Source organism: Aotus nancymaae, unplaced genomic scaffold (assembly GCF_030222135.1).
Source record: "Aotus nancymaae isolate 86718 unplaced genomic scaffold, 86718_ANA_hifiasm-v0.15.2.pri h1tg000006l, whole genome shotgun sequence".
Lineage (NCBI taxonomy): Eukaryota > Metazoa > Chordata > Mammalia > Primates > Aotidae > Aotus > Aotus nancymaae.
Window position 1 is genome coordinate 37,973,521 of NW_026988417.1, and position 25,277 is coordinate 37,998,797.

A 25,277-nucleotide genomic window follows, 5' to 3' on the forward strand; every position below is an offset into this window, starting at 1 on the left:
TAAATGAAGTTTTGAAAAGAAGCAGAGACCTTCAAAATTATCATTTTTATGAGTTTAAGGTGATATTTACATTAAAATAGCTTGCCAGTGATGAGCCAATGAAGGGAAAAGCTTACTTTTCAGTTAGTTTTGATTTCCAGGGTAGAGGAAAACTAATAAGGAGACAAGGTCAAAGGAAGTGAGAAGATGAACAGAACTTTTAAAGTTTAAACTTAAAGAAGAAAAAACCAAGAGAACCAGAAACAGGTTCATTTATGCTGAATACTCTATTTCCCAAACCTATCTTCCTCCTGTTTCATTAATGTCTATATTTCTGAATTATATTAAACATTCCACCTCCTTCATTCCTGCCTTCATTATTTCTTAATCTTAAGAGGGGATTGAAGGTGGCTCACACTTATAATCCCAGCAGTTTGAGAGGCTGAGGCAGGAGGAACACTTGAGCCCAGGAGTTCAAGGCCAGCCTGGGCAATATAGCAAGACACCATACATATTTTTTTTTTTTTTTTTTTTTTTTTTTTTAAAGAAGGCAGCAGCTGGGCTCACACCTGTAATCCCAGCACTTTGGGAGGCCGAGATGGGCAGATCGCGAGGTCAGGAGTTTAAGACCAGCCTGGCCAACATGGTAAAACCCCATCTCTACTAAAAATACAAAAATTAGTTGGGCATGGGGGTGCACGACTGTAATCCCAGCTACTCAGGAGGCTGAGGCAGGAGAATCACTTGAACCCAGGAGGCAAAGGTTGTAGTGAGCCAAAATTGCACCATTGCACTCCAGCCTGGGCAACAAGAGCGAAACTCCATCTCAAAAAAAAGAAAGGAAAGAAAAAGAGGGTGTCGAGGCTAGCAGCAGCCACAATTCGACTATATGAAGACGCTGTGCTACTGAATCATGAGAGAACACGAGCACCTCATTTAGAATTCAGTGGGCAAAAAGAAACAATTATATTCTTCTAAGTCTTTCTTTGAAAATATTGTTTTCATGATTCTTTTAACTAAAGTACCCTATAAACAATTATTTTTATCTCTGAGCCATTATCACTCACAGCCACCTCCACCATTGTTATGCTTAGCATGCCAGGAAATCACAAACTACACAGGATCGATCAACTGCTTTTTGACAACGTCTGAATCACGACAGAGAAACTAGAAAAATAAAATGTCAGCATTCCAAATAAAATTTAAAATACAGTATATTCAAACTCAACATTTTAAGAAAATAATTGTATTTCCCTTTTCTTTTAAAAATTGATTTATACAAAAATTAGCCAGGCATGGTGGCAGGTGCCTGTAATCCCAGCTACTTGGGAGGCTGAGGGAGGAGAATCACTTGAACCTAGGAGGCAGAGGTTGCAGTGAGCTGAGATCGCACCATTGCACTCCAGCTGGGCAACAAGAGCGAAACTCCATCTCAAAAAAAAAAAAAAGGATTTATTTAGAGAAATGTGGGAGGCTTCTTTGGTAAGGTCAGTATTTCTGAAAGAGAGTATTTTCTCCCTTAAAAGACTGCAACCACTCCAGAGAAGCACCCGGCTGTTCCTTTTGAAACTAAGCATGGACTCATCCTATGATCCAGGGCAAGGGCACTCTTGGTGTCACTCATGGTATACCAGAGAAATGAAGACTGACTCACCATAGCTTCATTCATAACAGCTCAACACTGGGAACTACCCGAATGTCCTGCAACTGGTGAATGGTTAAAGAACCTGTGGGACATCCATAGCATGGAATATGATCCGGCCGTAACATGGAACAAACCCTTGACATAGGCAACAACTTGGAGGAACCTCAAGGAAATTATGCTGAGTTAAAAAAAAAAAAAAAGCCAGTCCCAAAAGGGTACATATGACATGGTTCTATTTATGTAACATCCAAAAAATGACATAATTATAGAGATGAAGAACAGATTAGGAATTGTCAGAGGTTAGAGGTATGGGGAGAGGATGAATGTGGCTGTAAAGGGTTATCACTAGACAGTCTTGTGGTGATGGTAGTATAGTATCTTGATTGGGGTGGTGGTTATACAAGGCTATAGATGTGATAAAACTGTATAAAGTTACACACACACACACAAGGGCATATGTAACTGCTGAAATCTGATTCAACTGTATGGATTGGACCAGTGTCGATTTCTTGGTTTTGATATTATATTATAGTTGCGTAAGATGGTAATATTTAGGAGGCTGAGAAAAAGGTACATGAGAATTTCCTGCATATCTCTTTGCAACCTCCCATAAATCTATCCTTATTTCAAAAAGAAAAAAGCCCACATACATGCATTAAATCTTTGTATTTAAGGTGACTTTTTTGAAGATACAAAGACGAGCAGGGGAGCACAGGACGGAACTGCTAGCTGTTTGGTATGCATGGCAACCACTCTCTATGTATTGCCACAGCAATATGGCAGCATTTTCTATGAGCAGTATATTTTTAATATATTAAGCAGGAAGATAAAAATGTGTTCTGTATTCAGGGATAGCCACAGGGTTTCAAAGACCTGTTGCAACCAGAGTGTGTTAAGGCCTCAGCTCTGTGTTATACCTACCATCCTTCTAAGGGTATGGGTATCACATAGAAGCAATCGAAGGTCAGGTTTCAGGGCCTTTCATCATTCCTCCCCATAAGTCTGATCCTGAGTGTTCATCACAGAATGTTCCAGCCTACCAGTTACATTACTTGCCCACCATTTTCACTCCTCCAGATTATTTCTTAAAAAATAACTTTTTTCTAGGTTCCAAATATCTCCCATTGTTTGGCAATTTTTTTTAACACTGCCAGAATATCCTTATTTATTTTATTTAAGAAAAATTCAGATTTCTGGTATGTTTTCAACACCTGAAGTCTCTAGCTACTTGTGACATTTTCACATCTCTTATGATGATTTTTCCTATTCTCTTATTTCCCTAATTTTTAAAAAAACTTTTTTTATTTCGCTAGCTTTAGGGGGTACAAATGGTCATTGGCTCCATGGATGAAGAGTGGTGAAGTCTGGGCTGTCAGGGCACCAGTCACTCAAATAGTGTGCATTGTACTCAATAGGCAGTTTTTACCCCTCATCTCCCCCTTCCACTTTCCCCCTTTCTTTTTAATTAATTAATATATTCATTTACTTGTTTATTTTTGAGACAGTCTTGCTCTGTTGCTAGGCTGGAATGCCCTGGTGTGATCATGGCTCACTGTAACATCCACCTCCCGTGTTCAAGCGGTTCTCCTGACTCAGCCTCCCCAGTAGCTGAGATTACAGGTGCACGCCACCACGCCCAGCTCATTTTTTTGTATTTTTAGTAGAGATAGGGTTTCACCATGTTGGCCAGGCTGGTTTTGAACTCCTGATCTCAAGTGATCTTCCTGTCTTAGCCTCCCAAAGTGTTAGGATTACAGGCATGAGCCATCGTGCCTGGCCCATCCTCCCTGCTTCTGAGTCTCCAATGTCCATTATACCACTCTGTATACCTTTGCATACCATAGCTCAGTTCCCACTTGTGAAAACATGCGGTGTTTGGTTTTTTGTCCCTGTGTTACTTCACTTAGGATAATGGCCTCCAGTTCCATCCAAATTGCTGAAAAGACATTATTTGGCTCTTTTTTATGGCTGAGTAGTAGTTCATGGTATATATACACCACTTAAAAAAAATAGAGACAGGGTCTCACTTTGTTGCCCAGGCTGGTCTCAAATTCCTGGCTTCAAGGAGTTTCTGCCTCAGTCTCCCAAAGTGCTGGATTATAGGCACAAGCCACTATGCTTGGCCTATGTATACCACACTTTCCTTTATCCACAGGCTGTTGGGCACCTAGTTGACTCCATATCTGCAATTGTGAATTGTGCTGCAATTCACATACATGTGCAGGTGTCTTTTTGATATAATAATTTCCTCCTTTTGGCATGCTTTTCCTCTGTCCTTTTGGGGAAGGCAGTATTTTCAGTTTTTTAGCCTGAGAAGACATGGCCAGAAGTTTTAAAATCACCAGCATGAATGATTGAGACAAGGGATGCCCTTTGGTCCCCGAGTGCTCCCCAGTGAAGACTCAACACGGAACTTTAAAGAAATTCAAATTTTCAGACACAGTATCTTCTTAGATATATTCAGAATACAGACAAGTCACAGCTTCTACCTAAGGCTATTTATGAGACAAACAAAAAGCCTGGATCATAGAATTAAGTCGATTCAACAGGTATTTTATGACAAGCTTTAATCTGATTTCCAGAAAAGCTAGTTTTCTTTAATAAAGAAAATCACATTTAAAGATTCAACGTTTGTAGGTAGGTTTTTTTTTTAATTGAGGCAAAATTCACATCACATAAAATTAACCATTTTAAAGTGAACAATTCAGTAGCATCTAGTACATTTATGTTGTTGTGCAACCACGACATCTAGTTCCAAACTATTTTCATCATCCCAAAAGAAATACCCATACCTGGCCGGGCACCATGGCTCACGCTTGTAATCCCAGCACTTTGGGAGGCCGAGGCAGGCAGATCACGAGGTCAGGAGATTGAGACCATCCTGGCCAACATAGTGAAACCCTGTCTCTACTAAAATACAAAAAATTAGCCAGGCATGGTGGTGCGCCTCTGTAATCCCAGCTACTTGGGAGGCTGACGCAGGGGAATTGCTTGAACCCGGGACGCAGAAGTTTCAGTGAGCTGAGATCGCGCCACTGCACTCCAGCGTGGAGACAGACCGAGACTCTGTCTCAAAAAAAAAAATATCCAAACCTATTTAGTGGTTACTCCCCATTCTTCCCTCCTGTCCTCCCCAGTAACCACCTATATGGTTTCTATTTCTAGAAATCTACCTATTCTGAATATTTCATATAAATGGAATCATACGGCATGACCCTTTGTGTCAGGCTTTTTCATTTAGCATGTTTTCAAGACTCATCTATGATGAAGCATGAATCATTCCTTCATTTCTTCTTGTGGCTGAACAATATTTCCATTGTATGTATATACCACAATTTGTTACTCAAGAACATTTGGATGAGTCCCTCCTTTTAGCTATTGTGAATCGTGCTGCCATGAACATACATGTACAATTATTTGTTTAAGCATCTGTTTTCAGTTCTTTGAAGGTCTATCACCTGTGAATTGAACTGGCAGGTTATATGGTAATTTTATGATGCCTAATTTTTTGAGAAACTGCCAAACCGGTTTCCAAGCAACTGAGCCATTTTACATTCCTGTGCATCGATCTTTAAAAGAAGAAGCTATGAATCTTCAGAAATGAAGTAGGCTTTCCATCTGCTTCCTTGGATTTGGCATACTCTAGAATAAATCACTAGTTCTCAACTCTGGCTCTACAACATAGAGAGCTCAAAAAAGAAGGTGGTAACCAGGCTCCATCTCTAGAAATTCTATTTATTTCTAATAAATCTGAGTTGAGCCCAGGCCACTGTAAGTGACCCTCAAGTAATTCTAATGGCTGCCAGGATTAAGAACTACTATTGTCTATGAACTCAGGGGTGGTGCAAGAATTTTTTCCCTACAGAATAGGAATCATTAAAATTGTCATGGAAACAGAACTCATTTTAATTTCTTAATTCCCTTGGCTGTTTGATTCATAGCTGTGTATCTGTACCTAGAATCATTCTTGGCACTAATCTGAACAAAAATATTGGCTTAATGATGAATATCCAGTTTTATTTTAAGCTTAAATGGATCATATAAAGCAGCAATTAATAATTTTAAATGACATCAATATTTTTAGCTACCAATAGCTAGAAAACCAGAAGGAAATCTGACATTCTCTGGTTAAATATTATTTTTGAATACACTTGATTTTCTATGTAATATTGGTAGAAAATAATTTATTTCCTCAAATAACCTTTATTTTATTTATTTATTTTTGAGATGGGGTCTCACTCTGTTGCCCAGGCTGGAGTGCAGTGGCGCAACCTCGGCTCACTGCAGCTTCCACCTCCCAGGTTCAAGTGAATCTCCTGCCTCAGCCTCCTGAGTAGCTGGGATTACAGGTTGCACACCACCATGCCTGGCTAATTTTGTATTTTCGTAGAGATGGGGGTTTCACCATGTTGGCCAGGCTGGTCTCAAATTCCTGACCTCAAGTGATCTGCCCACCTTGGGCTCCCAAGGTGCTGGGATTACAGCATGAGCCACCATGCCCAGCCTCAAATAGCCTTTATTTTAAAGTCTGCAAGGCTAAATGATAAATTGGAAGCAAAAATATAAGATGATCAAACAATCCTGACATTTTCTCAAATTGTAGTATGCAATAAAAAATTCCCTATATTTATTATTTTTATGGGAATTCTATCTAAATTTCCCAGTTCTGTACTTGGTATTAAATGCTATTATTCTCTATCCCCAATCTCACAGCTATCCCCCTTTCCCTTAACCTTGGAAACTCTTCCTCCTCCACTCCAATCTCTGTGAATAAATTTTTCTGATTTGCAGCAAACTATGCTATTAATTTTTTCAGTATCTTTCTGTTGAACTTCACATACCCTTTACCAGTTTTTATAGCAGATTCTGACAAATATTACTTTCTTATAATGCCATCCTTTTCCAAATAAACTAGAGGTTTCTGAAAATTACTATAACAAGTATTTACTTATACTTAAATAATCAATTTTAAATTGCATAGCTATTAAAAAGCTCTGTGGGCTGGGAGCAGTGGCTCATGTCTATAATCCCACCACTTTGGGAAGCCGAGGCAGATAGATCATGAGATCAGAAGTTTGAGACCAGCCTGGGCAAGGTGGTGAAACCCTGTCTCCACTAAAAATACAAAAATTAGCTGGGCCCGGCGGCAGGTGCCTGTAATCCCAGCTACTCGGGAGGCTGAGGCAGTAAAATTGCTTGAATTAGAAGGCAGAGGTTGCAGTGAGCAGAGATCGTGCTACTGCACTCTAGCCTTAGTGACAGAGCGAGACGCCATCTCAAAAAAAAAAAAAAAAGTTCTGTGCTCTATAGAATTACCCTCCCTGCCCCAGCCCCCATCCACACACACACAGGTTGTATAATGGCTTCACTAACTCCTCAATGAATATCTCCCAAACAAGTGGATGCCATCATGTTCCTGGTTCTTACATTTTAGAATAGGAAGCTGAATTTCCCTTTTTTTCCAGAAATTATATTTACAAAAGATTATTCAGATAAGGATACACCATTTGCAGGCAACACAAGTATTTTCAAAAGAATAGCACAAATAAAAAATCTTTACTAATTAAGTTTCAAATAAATTATATGTCAAAAGATTAAAAAATAAGTGTTCTGTAACTTGGCTAAATCTGAAGATATTTTCTGCAATTAAAAACAGAAACTAGGCCCGGCTTGGTGGCTCACACCTATAATCCCAGCACTTTGGGAAGCCAAGGTGGGAGAATCACTTGAGCCCAAGAGTTCGAGATCAGCCTGGGCAATATGGCAAAACCCTGTCTGGTGCATGCCTGTGGTCTGAGCTACTTGGGAGGCTGAGGTGGGAGGATCACCTGAGCCTGTGAGGGCAAGGCTGCAATGAGCTATGATCACACCACTGCACCCTAGCCTGGGTGACAGAGTGATGATCCTCAAGTGGATCATCATCACCTGGAAGATACTGACTTTGAGTATCTTACTACAGGGAGAATGTGAGAGAGAAATGGGAAGAGATAATGCTAGACCCAGAAAAATACAATCTTTAGCAAATCTGGACACATTTGCTGAAATATGGATTCTGTCTGTTGAACTTCAATGGACTTCTCCCATTTTCTTCCTCCTGATAAAAAGTTGACGTATCTAAAGCATTCTAGCAAATAGATCTTGATGACCTCATCAAGGGTAACTGTATCTTGATGCCTTGGCTATATTAAATACGAGGTACTAACTGCAGAAGGAATGAGAAAATGAATGAATGAACGAATGGACCTAATTGTTTCATCCTAGGACTGCCCAGAGAAGGTGAAGCAAGTAGAATCCCAGGTGATGTGTAAGGGTAAGTAGTAGGTGACAGGTTTTTCAAACTAAGCCTTGGCGATCAGATGGACGACCCCAAGGGAGGGGAGTGACAATGACAAATACAGGGAACCCCAGACCAGGGGTTGGGGTACAAGTGAGGGTTACAAGTGGGCTGACCTTGACAGTGTGGTCACAGGCTGCAGAGGCATCAGGTGTGGGGCTCTGGGGTAACATGGATGAAGCTGAAAACCATCATTCTCAGCAAACTAACACAGGAACAGAAAACCAAACACTGCATGTTCTCACCCATAAGTGGGAGTTGAACAATTAGAGCATATGGACACAGGGGGAAGAACATCACATACCGAGGCCTGTCAGGGGTTGGGGGGCAAGGGGAGGGAGAGCATTAGGACGAATACCTAATGCATGTAGGGCTTAAAACCTAGATGGCAGGTTGACAGGTGCAGCAAACCACCATGGCACCTGTATACCTATGTAACAGACCTGCACGTTCTGCACCTGTATCCTAGAACTTAAAAGTAAAATTTAAAAAATTATTTTTAAAGAAGAAGTACAGCCTATCTGAATGTCAGGCTGGACTTCAGAATTAGGATACTGAGGTTAGAAACTAAGCTATTTTATGCTCTTAACAAAAATGGGCAGGACCGAGATACTGATCATCAGAACCCACTGACTGTCAGAAGGTAGGGAGAAAATTCTAAAGCTGCATCGCTCAGTCTCTGAATGCCAGCCAACTCAGGCTTCAAGCATGTAGTTCAAAGACACTTACGTCCTCATCTTGGATGAGGATAGGAAGGAAATGTGGACAGTTAACACAGCACCAGGCATAGAACTGGCCCTCAAAAAATATTTAAGCTCATGTTTCAGAACTAGAAAGGAACCAAAAGTCATTTAATCCATCAGTGTCAGTTAGAATTTGTATAGGCTGCCTGTAATTGAAAGTAACATAGCTTAAACAAGACAATGGTTAATTTTATCTGTGTAAAATAAGCCCATATAAGTGGCTTTTGAATACTGATGTAACAACAATGAATTTATATAATTACAAAAAGATAGGTGCAGCACCAGCCAGAGTCGAATTCTTAGCACTGAAACCACCAAAGGAAACACTCTACCTAGTCAGTGACGAGCCCGTTCGAACTTCTGAGATCTGAATTTTTCTTTTATCCTAATCCTGAGTCTTGCTCTGAAGATTAGGGTTCAGTCCAAGAAGGGTGAGGGATGGGGAGGGAAGAAGGGAACAATAGCCCCATTCTCCAATCCCTCCTATTCAGTTACTGTATCAGATCTGCCCAGAGGAACTCTATGGTCAATCTTCAAGTACAGCTATCTTGGACAGAAATCAACTTTCAAAAATTTTCACTTTAGATACAAGAACCATAGGTAAGGGCCAGGCGTGATGACTCACTCCTGTAATCCCAGCACTTTGGGAGGCTGAGGAGGGTGGATCACTTGAGGTCAGGAGTTTGAACCAGCCTGGCCAACATGGTGAAACCCTTTCTCTACTAAAATACAAAAATTAGCCTGGTGTGGTGGTGCTCGCCTATAATCCCAGCTACTCAGGAAGCTGAGGCAGAACTGCTTGAACACAGGAGGCCGAGGTTGCAGTGAGCTGCGATCGTGCCTCTGCGCTCCAGCCAGGGTGAAAAAGCAAGACTCTGTCTCATTAAAAAAAAAAAAAAAAAAAATTGAAAAGCTCTTTCTAATAAGAGACAACTTTGGCCACTGGAAAATGTAAAGGAAGGTTTACCAAATTATGCTTTAAAGTTACAAATTAAACATCAAAGAAGTTTCCAATGATGGTTGTTCCTCTTCTCAAATGTACTACTGGAATTGATTTTTTTTGCTAAACTAGGGCAAAGAAGAGCCCTGCTTAAGTGGGCCAAGCACATACAAACATGCCAAATGGGCACTCTACCCCATCAAACTGTGAATTTAAAACAGCACTAGGTCCCAGGGACAGTAAACAAAATCATAATTATATACACCTATTAACTTCTCCCTTTTCATACATTAGATAGGCTGCTTAAAAAGATAGATGAAGCCAGGCGCAGTGGCTCATGCCTGTAATCCCAGCACTTTGGGAGGCTGAGGCGGGTGGATCATGAGGTCAGGAGTTCAAGACCAGCCTGGCCAACACAGTGAAACCCCGTCTCTACTAAAAATACAAAAATTAGCTGGGCATGGTGGCAGGCGCCTGTAATCCCAGCTACTTGGGAGGCTGAGGCAGGAGAATCACCTGAACCCGGGAGGTGGAGGTTGCAGTGAGCCGAGATCGCACCATTGCACTCTAGCCTGGGCAACAGAGCCAGACTCCATCTCAAAAGAAGGAAAAAAAAAGATAGGTGAATCCAGGAACATTTAATATAAATTATGGAAAATAAAATGGGGATCCGGCAACTATGATTAGTGTTGTATTAGACATGGTTTCTGTATTAGATCTTTGTAAAATGCTCCTTGAATAGTATGCCATGATTGGTCTTACTTAGTAAGTTACTTACTGACTTAAATTTATTGGTATTAAATACCAATAAATTTCAGCTTCAAACAATATTCAGAACAGAGCCTGCACTTTACTTTCATTGTCCTGTCATAAAGATATTTAAATTCTCTAATGTGTGTTATAATCCGATAAATAGTGTTTAAATAGGTTGCAGTTTCTCATTTCATTGATGACAGGCTCATTAAGGATGATTCAGAAACCATAATGTTAGAAGTTCTGTCTTCCTTCATTGCTTTCATGACTGAAAGGGAACAGGGCTCTAAAGAGACATACAGAGAAGTAATTTGCTCATAGAGACACAGCTCGAATCCAGATAATGTGGCTCTAGCACCCTGGCTGCTAACCACTCCTCTATGCTGCATTAGAAATAAGAATGTTCAGCTGCGCGAGGTGGCTCACGCCTGTAATCCTAGCACTTTGGGAGGCCGAGGTAGGTGGACTGCCTGAGCTCAGGAATTCGAAACCAACCTGGGCAACATGGTGAAACCCTGTCTCTAGTAAAATACAAAAAAATTAGCTGGGCATGGCAGCATACACCTGTAATCCCAGCTATTTGGGAGGCTGAGGCAGGGGAATCACTTGAACCCGAGAGGCGGAGGTTACAGTGAGCTAAGGTCACACCATTGCACTCCAGCCTGGGCAACAGAGCAAGGCTCTGTCTCAAAAAGAAAAAAGAAAAGAAAAGAATGTTCATGATTAACGTCTTCTAATTTTAAAAAACTTCGTAGGAACTAAATGTCCATCAAAAAAAGAATGTATAAGTTTATTGTGATGCAGCCATACAATGGAATACTTACGATTTAGCAGTTACAAAGGTATGTGTCAACCTGAGTCCCAGAAACATAATGTTGCATTTTTTAAAGGCATGTGGTCAGGCACAGTGTCTCACGCCTATAATCCCAGGACTTTGGGAGGCTCAGGCAGGAAGATCACTTGAGCCCAGGAGTTCCAGGCTGCAGTGAGCTATGATCATGCCACTGCACTCCAGTTGGGCAATAGAGTGAGACTCTGTGTCTAAAAAATTAATTAATTAACTAAAAGTAAAACATGATTCAGTATAAAACCGTGTATATATAATAATCTGTTAAACATTCTATATAGTCTATATATTCTTTCCACATATTCTGTATAGTGTTTCCAGATATATACATACACAGCAAAAGTATGAAAATATTCATAGCAATAATAAATACCAAATTTGGGATAGTGGCTACCTTTGAGAAAAGAATCAGGAAAAATAGGCATGAGCCTTAAACTTATCTATAAGGTTTTATTTTTTTAAATGTATTAAAGTCCTCAAATGAGGCACAGTGCCGACTACTCCGAATCTGGGTGATGGGCATAAGAGTATTTATGATATCTATTTTCTTTATTGTTTTGTATCCTTGAAATTTTACATGCAAAAAAGCCCAGCATTTGTTCACACTAAAATGGTTAATTTAATGTTATGTGAATTTTACTTCAAAAAAAAAAAAAATATATATATATATATATATATATATTTTTTTTTTTTTTTTTTTTTTTTTGAGATGGAGTATCACTCTGTTGCTCAGGCTGGAGTGCAGTGGCGCAACCTCAGATCACGGCAGCCTCTCCCTCCCAGGTTCAGCTGATTCTCTGCCTCAGGCTCCCAAGTAGCTGGGAATACAGGCCAGCTAATTTTTGTATTTTTAGTAGAGATAAGGTTTCACCATGTTGGCCAGGCTGGTCTTGAACTCCTGGCCTCAAGTGATCTGCCCACCTCAGCCTCCCAAAGTGTTGGGATTACAGGCGTGAGCCACTGCATCTGGCCTCAATAAGTATTTTCTTAATTTTTTAAAAAATGAGTTCAGGTAGAACTTAATAGCTCTTACAAACATTAATGACATGTTCTTTGACCATATCTACATAATGCAAAAAAAAAACTTGATAAAAAGATGTAAGTTTTATGTTGTATTAATTATACCAGTGTAGGCCAGACAGGGTGGCTCACAGCTGTTGATACAATTTGGATTTGTGTCCCCAGCCAAATGTCATGTGGAATTATAGGAGGGACCTGATTGGAAGTGATTGGATCATGGGGTTGATTTCTCTCTTGCTCTTCTCATGATAGTGAGTTCTCAAGAGATGTGATGGTTTAAAAGTGTGTGGCACTTCTGCTTCACTCTCTCTCCCTCTTCTGCCAACATGTGAAGAAGGTGCTTGCTTCCCCTTTGCCTTTCATCATCATTGTAAGTTTCCTGAGGCCTCCCACTCTTGCATCCTGTTAAACCTGCAGTACTGTGAGTCAGTTAAACCTCTTCTTCATAAATTACCCAGTCTCAGATAGTTCTTTATAGCAGTGTGAAAACTGACTAATACACCTGTAATCCCAATACTTTGGGAGGCCAAGGCAGGAGGATCTCTTAAGCTCAGGAGTTCAAGACTAGCCTGGGCAACGTAGCGAGACCTCATCTCCACAAAAAATTTAAATATTAGTCAGTCTTGGTGGTGCATCCTGTAGTCCCACCTACTTGGTGGCTGAGATGGGAGGATCACTTGAGCCCAGGATTGCACCACCACACTCCAGCCTGGGCAACAAAGTGAGACCCTGTCTCAAAAACAAATAAAATATTATAGCAGTGTGTTCTTCATAAGTGTGATTTTTAATAGGTGTATGGTTCCATATTCAAATCATTCTGGAAAACAAATGATTAGTACCCTTTAAATAAAATATTCTTCATTCAGTGTACTACAAATAATAATTTGTCATTATCTACCTTCCTTACTCACTGGGTGACTTCATGTCATCTCAACCCTGGCTGAGACAATTAACTAGATGTAAGGGATTAACACAAATTGTTCACAGTTTTTCTAAGCAGTAAAATATCATCTAACTAAAAAAATGTTCCTAATAAGAATGTTTTTAATTTAGCTATTGACTAATTTTCCCACCAATGTAGTATCACATTTATAATTTAGATTTTATTATTCTAAATAACTATTTGAGGGCATATTAAGAAAGAAGCTACAATATAGAGAACAAGTATTAGAGTTAAAACAAAACTAATGATTACATAGCCTCTTTGAACCTTTAAGGCCCTCATTTACAAAATATACAACAATGCTTAGCGAAAAGGATAACTGAGATAATTATTCAAGAAGCATAAATAAAAGCTTTTTATGAATTCCAAATCACCACATAAAAGTGGGTAAATTAATTTAAATTTAAAAACCAAACTACTGAATCAAAATATCAGTCGGCTTCGTTGTGGAAATTGACAAGCTCAATCCAAAAATTAGTATGAAAATTTAAGGAACCCAGAATAGCCAAAACAATGTTGAAGAAAAAGAAAAAAGTTGGAGGACTCTCACTTCAAAACTTATCAGAAAGCTATAGATATTGAGACAGAGCTGTACTGTTATGAGGATAGACATGTTGATCAACGGAATGGAATTGACAGTCCAGAAATAATCCTTAACATTCATGATCATTTTTGACAAGAGTGCTGAGATAATCTGATGGGGAAGAATAGTCTTCGCAACAAGTGGTGCTATACACATGCAAAAGAATGAACTTGGACCCTACTAAACACCATATATGAAAATTAACTCCAGCTGGGCACGGTGGCTCACGCCTGTAATCCCAGCACTTTGGGAGGCCAAGGGGGATACGGATCACGAGGTCCAGAGATCGAGACCATCCTGGCCAACATGGTGAAACCCCATCTCTACTAAAAATACAAAAACTAGCTGGGTGTGGTGGCACGTGCCTGTAGTCCCAGCTACTTGGGAGGCTGAGGCAGAAGAATGGCTTGAACCCAGGAGACAGAGGTTGCAGTGAGCCAAAATCGCACCACTGCACTCCAGCCTGGCAACAGAGCAAGACTGTCTTAAAGAAAAAAAAATTAACTCCAAATGGATCAAAGATCTAAATGTAAGAACAAAAACTATAAAACTCTTAGGAAAAAACACAGGTGTAAGTCTGAATGAACTTGGATCAGGCAACCGTTTCTTTTTTTTTCTTTTTTTCTTTTTTTTGGGACGGACTTTCATACTTGTTGCCCAGGCTGGAGTGCAAGGCAAGATCTTGGCTCACTGCAATCTTTGCCTCCTGGGTCCAAGCAATTCTCCTGCCTCAGCCTCCAGAGTAGCTGGGACTACAGGCACGCACCACCACAATCAGCTAATTTTTTCGTATTTTTAGTAGAAATGGGATTTACCGAGAGATCCAAGATGGCTGATCACTAGCAGCTCGGGCTCATAGTTCCCAGTGAAAGCGCAGAGAACGAGAGGACGCCACACTTTCAGACGAATATTTGTTGCTCACGGACCAGGAGATTCCCAGCAGAGGAGCCCCACGTGTCGCCAGGGCAACTCTTGTGGCTGGCGCGGCGGTTTTGCTGGTGCCTTAGCACGCCAGTTTTTGGTGCAGAGTCCGGAGATTCCCGGGCAGAAAAGCACCATCCATCTTAACACCGCTATTTTGGCTGGTGCAGTGGATTGCTCAGATTTCAGTGCTGGGAATCAACAAGTTGGACATCTGCTCAGAGACCTAGTTAGAAAGTCGGTAACTACAAAGACAACAGACGGATAAATATATAATGAAGGGAAGAAATCAGCGTAAAAAGGCAGAGAATACTCAAAATCAGAATGCCTCTCCCTCTACAGGGGATCGCAATTCCTCATCAGTAACGGAACAAGGCTTAATAGATTACGAGTGTGTTCCAATAACAGAAGCAGGTTTCAAAACGTGGGTGATAAGAAACTTCTGTGAATTAAAAGAACTCGTTCTAACCCAATGCAAAGAAACTAAGAACCTTGAAAAAAGGTTTGACGAAATGTTAATGAGAATGGACAATTTAGAGAGGAATATAAGTGAATTGATGGAGCTGAAAAACACAACACGAGAACTTCGCGAAGCATGCACAAGTTTAAACAGTCGAATTGGTCAAGTAGAAGAAAGGATATCAGAAGTCGAGAACCAGCTCAGTGAAATGAAACGAGAAGACAAGATTGGAGAAAAAAGGATGAGGAGGAATGAGCAAAGTCTCCAGGAAATATGGGACTATGTGAAAAGACCTAATTTACATTTGATAGGTGTACCTGAATGTGATGAAGAGAATGAATCCAAGTTGGAAAATACTCTTCAGGATATCATTCAGGAAAACTTTCCCAATCTGGCAAGGCAGGGTAATAGTCAACTCCAGGTAATACAGAGAACACCACAAAGATATTCTTCAAGAAGACCAACCCCAAGGCACATAATTGCCAGATTTATTAGGGTTGAAATGAAGGAGAAAATACTAAGGGCAGCCAGAGAGAAAGGTCAGGTTACCCATAAGGGGAAACCTATCAGATTTACAGCAGATCTCTCAGCAGAAACCCTACAAGCTAGAAAAGAGTGGGGACCAATATTTAACATCCTTAAAGAAAAGAACTTTCAACCCAGAATTTCCTATCCAGCCAAACTAAGCTTTATAATCGAAGGAAAAATTAAATCTTTTGTGAACAAACAAGTACTTAGAGAGTTCACCACTGCCAGGCCTGCTTTACAAGAGTTTCTGAAAGAAGCACTATACATATAAAGGAACAACGAATATCAGCCTTTCCAAAAATATATCAAAGAGAAAAGAACATTAACACAACGAAAAATTTACACTAACTAATGGGCAAAACAGCCAGCCAGCATCAAATGCCAGTATTAAAGTTATATATATTCTAATCAGATAAAAAGCCAAAACCCATTGGTATGCTGCATCCAGACCCATCTCACATGCAACGATACACAAAGACTCAAAACAAAGAGAAGGAGGAAGATGTATCAACCAATCAGAGAGTAAAAATAAACAAATAACTAAAAAGCAGGAGATGCAATTCTCGCCTCTGATAAAGTAGACTTTAAAGCAACAAAGAGCAAAAGAGGCAAAGAAGGACATTACACAATGGCAAAAGGATCAATGTAACAAGAAGAGCTAACAATTTTATAGATCAACGAGACAGAAAATTAACAAGGACATCCAGGACTTGAACTCAGACCCAGAACAAGTAAACTTAATAAACATTTATAGAACTCTCCACTTCAAATACACAAAACATACATTACCACCTCACACCTATTCCATAAGTGACTACATAATTGGAAGTAAATCACTCCTCAGTAATCGCATAGCATTTCATAGGTTTAAATGAAATATTGGTTGGCTGCTCGTTTGTTATTTTCTTCCCTTATTTCTTCCTGTTTACATCAAGTATAATTATTGGTATAAAAGAGGTTTTCAATACCCATTACCAAACTGCATTCTAGCCTGGGTAAGAAAGCAATACACCCATTCTCTCTCCCTCTTTCTCTTCCTTTTTCTTCCTCTTCTTTATTCTTTTTCTTCCTTTCTTTCTTTCTTTTAAAAAAAAAAAAAAAAAGAAAAAGAAATGGGATTTACCATGTTGGCCTGGCTGGTCTCGAACTCCTAACCTCAGGTGATCTGCCCACCTCAGCCTCCTAAAGTGCTGGGATTACAGGCATGAGCCACCATACCCAGCCAAAAATGTAAAAACTTCTGTGCTGCAAAACACATCAAAAAGTTAAAAAGATAACTCACAGAATGGAATAAAATGTTTGCAAATCATCTATTTGATAAAGGAAGAATTTGTATCCAGAATATATAAAGAACACAACTCAACAATACAAAGTTAAATAACCCAGTTTTGAAAATGGACAAAGAATCTGAATAGTCAATTCTCCAGAGAATATATACAAATGGTCAATAAGCACATGAAAAGATGCTCAACATCATTAGTCATAAGAAAATGCAAGTCAAAGCCACAACAAAAAATCACTTCACACTCACTAAGACAGCTATAATAAAAGGAACAGATAAATGTTAGCAAAGATGTGGAGAACTGGACCCCTCATACACTGCTGATATGATTGTAAAACGGTGCAGCTGCTATGGAAAACAGTACGGCAATTCCTTAAAAGATTAAATATAGTTAACACATGACCCAGCAATTTCACTCCCAGGTATCTACCCAAGACAAATAAAAACATACGTCCACACAAAAAAATGTGTACACCAATGTTAACTGCAGTAATATTCATAGTAGCCCCAAAATGGAAACAAACCAAATAGCCATCAACTGATAAATGGAAAAAGAAAATATGGTGTATCAATTCAATGAGATATCATTTGGCAATTAAAAGGACTGCAGTACTGATACATGCTATGACATGGATGAGCCGAGAAGACATTACGCTAAGGGAAAGGGGCCAGGCGTGGTGGTGCACACCTGTAGTCCCAGCTACTTGGGAGGCTGGGGTGAAAGCCTGGGAGCTAGAGGCTGCAATGAGCCCAGATCATGCTACTGCACTCCAGCCTGGGAAACAGAGAAAGACTGTCTCAAAAAGAAAGATATGCAATCTGAATATTAAATCATCTCCAAGAACCAAGTGCTTTTCCAGGGAAACATGGAGCATCTTTCTTTCGTTTGGTTGCCAACAACTGTGTGCCATTTGCCATCCACACATAAAATATTAATGTTTACAAAAGAAAATCCATAGTTTTATTGTACCATAGAACTTGATTTTTAAAATACAGGCCATAAATTCCTTACCACAAAATGATCTTACTAAAAATTAGCCATGTAGTTATAAACCTTCTATTTTTAAGCCAAAAATATCAAAAGCCACTTACATATTGGTAGAAATATACGTCTGTGAGTGACCTATTCCATACTGATTTGTATTATACATCATATTAGACATTGTCAATGTCTTATAGTCAGGAACACACCTGTAGTTGGACAATTTGCATTTATTATTCATGGCAGTGACTAAGAACGCACACCATGAGTCTTGGGGCACCTCAGTAAGAAGGGTGTTAGAATCTGTCACGGATTTAGACTGTGGTTGTGATTTGGGGGAGAGTTTAAGGAAGCAGGGGTTCACTGTGTACTGACTGTTGGCAGAATGTGAGGACAATTCTGTGACTAGCTACCTCAATAAATCTTATCTATAGGGAGGGCACTTGAGCAAAGCTCAAGCTATAATTGGTAAAGAAGCAACTGTCACTCATATTAGCTGGGAGGGGGATGTTTGGCATTTCGTGGGTGACACAGTGCTTATTTCTGTGTGCGTTTAGGAAAAAATGTGTGTTTGTCTTGTATCACATCACTTTAGCATGGGTCAGACTGGCCTTGTCTAACACTGATGTTTTGTGAAACTGTTTATGTTCAACAGGAGAGCACCAAGGCCTACCAGTAAGTGCCAGGCTGGCCCTGCAGGTCAAGGGCTGCCCTGCTCTTTCTCAATATCCCTAATAGGTTACATATGATTTTAATTGCCAGCACTTAGAACGAACTTGTGATAAAATAGCTGTTTGGAAAGTAATTGTAAATAATTGTCCCAAGAAAATGTTTAATAATAAAATGTTTACACAAGTTTTTATTAAGAAATTTATGCAATTCAACATAGCAATTTGAAATAAAAACTTAGGACAATAATAAAATATTCTCAAAAATGATGATTTTTTTTTCTAAGGCATTTTTGTAGAGGTTGCTATCTGATAAAATGTCAAGAATAGTACAAAAAATTCACATCTACCTTATACTTGGATTTACCAACTGTTTACACAAAGTATCTCTTTAGCCCTAAATAATTCAATATGGATTTTCTTAAGAACTAGGACATTTTATTATATAACCACAGCACAGCCACTGAAATAAAGAAATCTAATGCTGATACAAAACAATTTTGAGACAGTCTCCCTCTGTCACACAGGCTGGAGTACAGTGGTGCCATCTCAGCTCACTGCAACCTCCGACTCTCAGGTTCAAGTGATTCTCATGCCTCAGCTTCCCACATAGCTGGGATCACAAGCATGTGCCACCATGCCCAGCTAATTTTTGTATTTTTACTAGAGACGGGGTTTCGCCATGTTGGCCACGCTGATCTTGAACTCCTGGTCTCAAGTGATCCGCCCGACTGGGCCTCCCAAAGTGCTAGGACTACAGGTGTGAGGCACCATGCCAGGCCCTATTTTCTAATCTATGGTCCGTATCCAGATTTCATCACTTGTCCCAATAATGTTTTTTAGTTGTTTTTCTTCTGAGACAGCGTCTCACTCTTGTTGCCCAGGCTGGAATGCGATCACGTGCTCTCGGCTCACTGCAACCTCTGCCTCTTGGGTTCAAGCGATTCTCCTGCCTCAGCCTCCCGAGTAGCTGGGAATCAATCTCTCTCTCTCTTTCCCCTTCCTTCTTTCCTCCTTCCTTCCCTCCCTTCCTTCCCTCCTTCCCTCCCTCCCTCCCTAGAGGAATGAGCCACCACATCCAGTTTTCCCTTCTCTCCCCTCTCCTCCCCTCCCCTTCCCTTCCCTCCCTCCCTATGGGAATGAGCCACCATGTCCAGTTGTTTTTCACCCACCCTTGTATCCAGCATATTCCTTACTTCCCTTCCTTCCTCCCTCCCTGTTTTTTGTTTGTTTGTTTGTTTGTTTGTTTTTGGTATTTTTTGTAGAAACGGGGTTTTGCCATGTTGCCCAGGCTGGTCTTGAACTCGTGAGCTCAAGGGATCCGCAAGCCTTGGCCTTCCAATGTGCTGAGACTACAGGCATGAGCCACCACACCCAGCCCACCCAGCTAATTTTTAAATTTGTTTTGTAGAGGCAAGGTCTCACTATGCTGCCCAGGCTAGTTTTAAATTCCTGGGCTCAAGCAATCCTCTTGCCTTGTACTCTCAAAGTGTTGGAATTACAGGCGTGATTCACTGCGCCCAGCCTAAAACTTTTTATTATGAAAACTTTCAAGTATCCATAAGAATAGAAGAGTATAATAAATTCCCATGTGATGATCCCCCAGCTTTAACAATTATGAACATTGTACTCCAATCTTGCGTGATCTCCCTTGTTTCCTGTCATCTCTGTCTGAATATTCTCCTCCATATATTTTCTTTTTTGAACAAATTGCATCTGTCATTTTTCAACCTAGAAAATGTTTTTTATTAGTTTGATGGATATTTTTTCTTTTTTTTATTGTCGCTTTCATATTTTTGGGTATCTTTTCAAGTTTAATGGATATTATACCTTTACTTTTATCAAGCTTTATTGCGATATACATGAATTACAATGTTGAAATAAAAAACAATTTCAAACCTGAACTTCTCACCACTTAATAGCAGTAACAACATTACCTCACCTATTGCTTACTGAGTGCCTACTACAGACCAGACATGGCTAGCAACCATAATATATGTTATCTCATCTTTTTAGCAACCCTCTAAAATAGATATTATTAGCTGTATTATAGATAAGAAAAGTGAAGCTGAGAAAGTATATTATCCAAGTTATTAAAGGATTATTACTGAGTTCAAATCAGCTTGTGTTTTTCACTCTACCTCATTACCTCTAAATATCCTTTCCCTCTTGTCTACCTACTGAAATCTTACCTATTCTGTCAGCTTAATGGGAAAACCAGAATACATAATAAAAATCAGAAAGAGGCATTAATCAGGGTCCCTAATTTGTATAAAATATCAAATGCATCTTGGGGCTTAAAAATAATAAACAGAAAAGTGACTTTCAGAAGGCATATAGTAGGAAAGGATTTGTTGCTTTGTAAACAATCGGTATAAAAAAATACATGCGTTTTTCATGTAACCTCGTATAACAAAAAGTGAACAGGATTTGGGAAACAATTATCTAGAGATCAGTGACCTTGAAGTGTGCTCTGTGGACTAGCAAAATCAGCATCAGCCAGGAATGTGTCTGAAACGCAAATAAGTTGCCTTATTTGTTATGAAAAAACTAAAAGTCTATTTTATTAAGATTATATATGCTTTTGTATTGCCATTCTATACTGAACAGCCTAATAAATGTGTTAAATTTTTTTAATTGACCTAAATAAATGTGTTAAATACACACATATGCCATACTCATAAATACATAGTAAAATAGATATACATGGGGCAAAAACCACAAAGAAATATGCAAAAAAAATACATATATTGATAGTGGGATTTTGTTTTCTTTCTCTTTAATTAAATTCTCCCTAAAACCAATTTCTGTAAATATTTTTATTCCTATTTTATACATTGGAGCACAGATTCAGAGGAGATAACTTTCCGAAGGTCAAAGAATTAGTAAGTGCCATGAACTGGGTTTACAGTAGGAGTTCATGACCAAGTTCAATTCACTATTACACCATGTGGTCCTTAAGCAAGTCGTATCACTTTACAACAGAAACACTTATAAATATATATTTGACAGGCGTGGTGGCTCACGCCTGTAATCCCAGCATTTTGGGAGGCCAAGGCAGGTGAATCATGAGGTCAGGTGTTCAAGACCAGCCTGGCCAACATAGTGAAACTCCGTCTCTACTAAAGGAAAAAAAAAAAAAAATAGCTGGGCATGGTGGCAGGCACCTTTAATCCCAGCTACTCAGGAGGCTGAGGCAGGAGAATTGCTTGAACCTGGGAGGTGGAAGTTGCAGTGAGCCAAGATCATGCCACTGCACTCCAGCCCGGTGACAGTGTGAAACCCCATCTAAAAATAAATAAATAAATAAAATTTATATATATATATGTGTGTGTGTGTATATATATAGAGAGAGAGAGGCAACGTACAAAAATAATTTTTTTAAACCCAAATGTGATGGTTACTATCATGTTTAGAGATTAAATATGCAATGGTCATTATTTACCAGCTTCATTTAGTTACTAGGTTTTTGCAATGTTGAAAAATTATGTTCACAAGCTTGAAAAATTTCTCAGCTAATTTCTTGAAATTATGTTAAACTGACCATATTACTATATAGTTTTTATTAAACTTGAAGTAAAAGTGAATATTAAAAATGAAAAGCTAAGATAGTAGAATTTTTTAATATAATAAAAAAGATGGCCGGGCGCAGTGGCTCACTCCTGTAATCTTAGCACTTTGAGAGGCCAAGGCGGCTGGACTGCCTGAGCTCAGGAGTTTGAGACCCGCCTGGGAAACACAGTGAAACCCCATCTCTACTAAAAATACAAAAGAAATTAGCCAGGTGTGGTGGCATGTGCCTGTAGTCCCAGCTACTCGGGAGGCTGAGGCAGGAGAATCACTTGAACCAGAGAGGCAGAAGTTGCAGTAAGCCAAGATGGTGCCACTGCACTCCAGCCTGGGCAACAGAGCATGACTCCATCTCTTAAAAAAAAAAAAAAAAAAAAGTTTATAATACATTAGTAAGTTCTAGCCTTCCTAAAAGACTTCCAAAAAAAGTCCTTTGGTAGGACTAAGGATTGTTGAGTGGGCAATATTAATCCTAAGAAAAATGACTTAGAAGAGGGAAAGATGTAAGGCTAGTTAATAAAAATAGAATAAAGTCAGTGAAAGTAGGGGAATTATGTAAGTTACTACCTTACAGAAAACAAAAAACAAAATCCAAAAAAAAGAAAAAAAAAGACAAAGAGGAAACTACTATGGAATGTTTATATTATTGCCTTTACCAGAATTCTGGGCCAAAAGTAGAACATCAGTTTAACTTTCTGCAAAGATTTCTTCTGAGACTGAACTAAGTGTTATGGTTTGGCTGTGTCCCCACCCAAATCTCATATTGAATTGTTACTCCCCCAGTTCCCACCAGTCATGGGAGGGACCCAGTGGAAGGTAATTGAATCATGGGGGCGGGTCTTTCTGATGCTGTTCTCATGATAGTGAATAAGTCTCACCAGATCTGATGGTTTTATAAAGGGGAGTTCCCCTGAAAAAGCTCTCTCTTTGCCTGCCACTTGCTCCTCCTTGCCTTCTGCCATGATTGTGAGGCCTCCCGTAAGTCCATTAAACCTCTTCTTCCCAGTCTCAGGTATGTCTGTATCAGCAGCATGAAAATGGACTAATACACTAAGTAAATATAAGGCGTCCTGGCTATAGGACCCCCTCCTGAGTATAATAAAAATATATGTGGTATTTTAGTACAGTTAGGAGTTGGCAAGTTCTACCCTGGGTGAAGGTCTGGAGAGAAGTTTGGGCTGACTTTAGCATAAAAGAAGATCGGCATTTTATACTATATGTAAAAACTAATTCTCTCTATGTTAAAGACTTAAGCGCAAAAAAAATATTCAAATCACTCAATAAAGTCTTCTATAAGCAGACAAAAACTTCAAAACCAAGACTAGAAACCAAGTAGCTATTTTTAAAATAAACATATTTAACTATACAAGAATATGAAAAAGAGCTCTTACAAATTCACAATAAAAAAAAGAAAAACAACTGCATAAAGTTAGATAGCAGAAGAACAAATCTGAATAGCCAACAAACATATGAAAAGTGCTCAAATTCATTAGCATTCAGGGAAATGCAAGTTAAAGTAAGAATGAAACCTTATTCCTATCAGACTAGCAAAAATTCAGAGAACCTATGAAAACTGTTGCTTGATTCTGGTGAGAAAGTGAGGGAAAAGTACTTTCAGAAGTTGCTAGTGGGAACATTAAGCATTATAATCTTTTTGAAAATCACTCTGATAAATCTATTAAAATTAAAAATACATATACTCCTCATCCCAACAGTTCTACTCCTGGGAATTTATTCCAAAGAAATAAAAGTATGACTATGTTAAAAATATGTACAAGGACCTCAGTGTTCCAGTAGCAAAATCCTGAGCATAAAATGAGTGCTCCCAGGAGAAAGATGAAATTGGATTTGGAGGAATATCCAGAAGATATCATTGAATGAGAAAGGTAAGATACAGAAAAAAAAAATGTGTACACATTGCCATTTGTTCAACAGTGGCAGAAAAAACCATTACATATATGGATACATACACACAAACACATACACACGTGTGTTCCACATTTATGATTTATGACCATAGAGGAAAAACGTGGCAGAATTCATATTAAGTTGCTAAAGTGTATTGCCTTCTTGTGGGGAGGGGTAAAGGGTTCATGAGGAGGAAGAAGGGAGGGGAAGAATTGGTGAAAAAAAAGGAAGGAAAAAAGCGACACTAAAATCATTACACTCTTTCTAGTAAATCTTACTGCTACCCCTATTTTCCCTCCTGTCGACCAAGGTGCCCCACCACACTTCTAAAAAACACGAAACACATTACACGCAAAGTAAGTGCTGCTAAAGCACTAAGCAACCGAAAAAAAATTATACAGGTTAAAGAATAGGTCACTTTTACATGAAAAGAGCAAAACTATATTCATTCTTTCATTTTTTAGCTAGCTAATATAGGAACTTTCTTATATCAATAAATATCTTATTGATGGAAAATTCCCAGGTAATAAATACCATCAATTCACATTAAAACATAAACTGAGTGTGTATTCTGTGCAAGGCACTGCTTACTCAAGGCACTGTAGAAAACACCAAACAATCCAGGTCCCCACTTTCCTTTCTGTTTTAACATATGGAAGACTGGGAGATTTCCATCCTCACATCTTCCAGCCTGCTCAAAGCACTGTAGAAAATTCTAAATGCAAAAAGTAGCATCCTCTTTTTCACAAGATGGGAAATACTCACTGTAGAGCTGCCATGAGTTACAACAAGTTCTAAAGGTATTCAGCATCCTTCATATTACAGCACTGCCTATATTCTTCCAGTCAAGCTAAATTGTCCTTAGCTCCCTTGGTGTCTCTCCTTGAAAGCATTTTTCCTGTGTGCTCCTTGAAGCTACCTTATGAAACTTAACCACCCAACCTCTGCTGGCTAAGGCTCTTTTCTCATTCAAAGATCTCCCATACCCTATCCGAGCTTCAGTGAATTCAGTCTCACTTCCTCATGCTATTTATATTTAGTTCTACTACATGCCTTCCATCAAACATTTAAGAAGAGGAGAAAAAAAAAACAAAAACAAATACCAACCCCCCAACCCCCAAATCAAACCAAGTGAAACACACTTTTCTTCTTTTTATTGCCCTCTGGGGAA

General features: G+C 39.2%; 1 long non-coding RNA gene across 3 annotated transcripts in view; it reads right to left on the reverse strand.

The window, feature by feature from the left end:
* The window catches only part of LOC135270641 (uncharacterized), a 66,113-nt gene that overhangs the window by 25,421 nt on the left and 15,415 nt on the right, over positions 1-25,277 (reverse strand). The window lies entirely within an intron of this gene.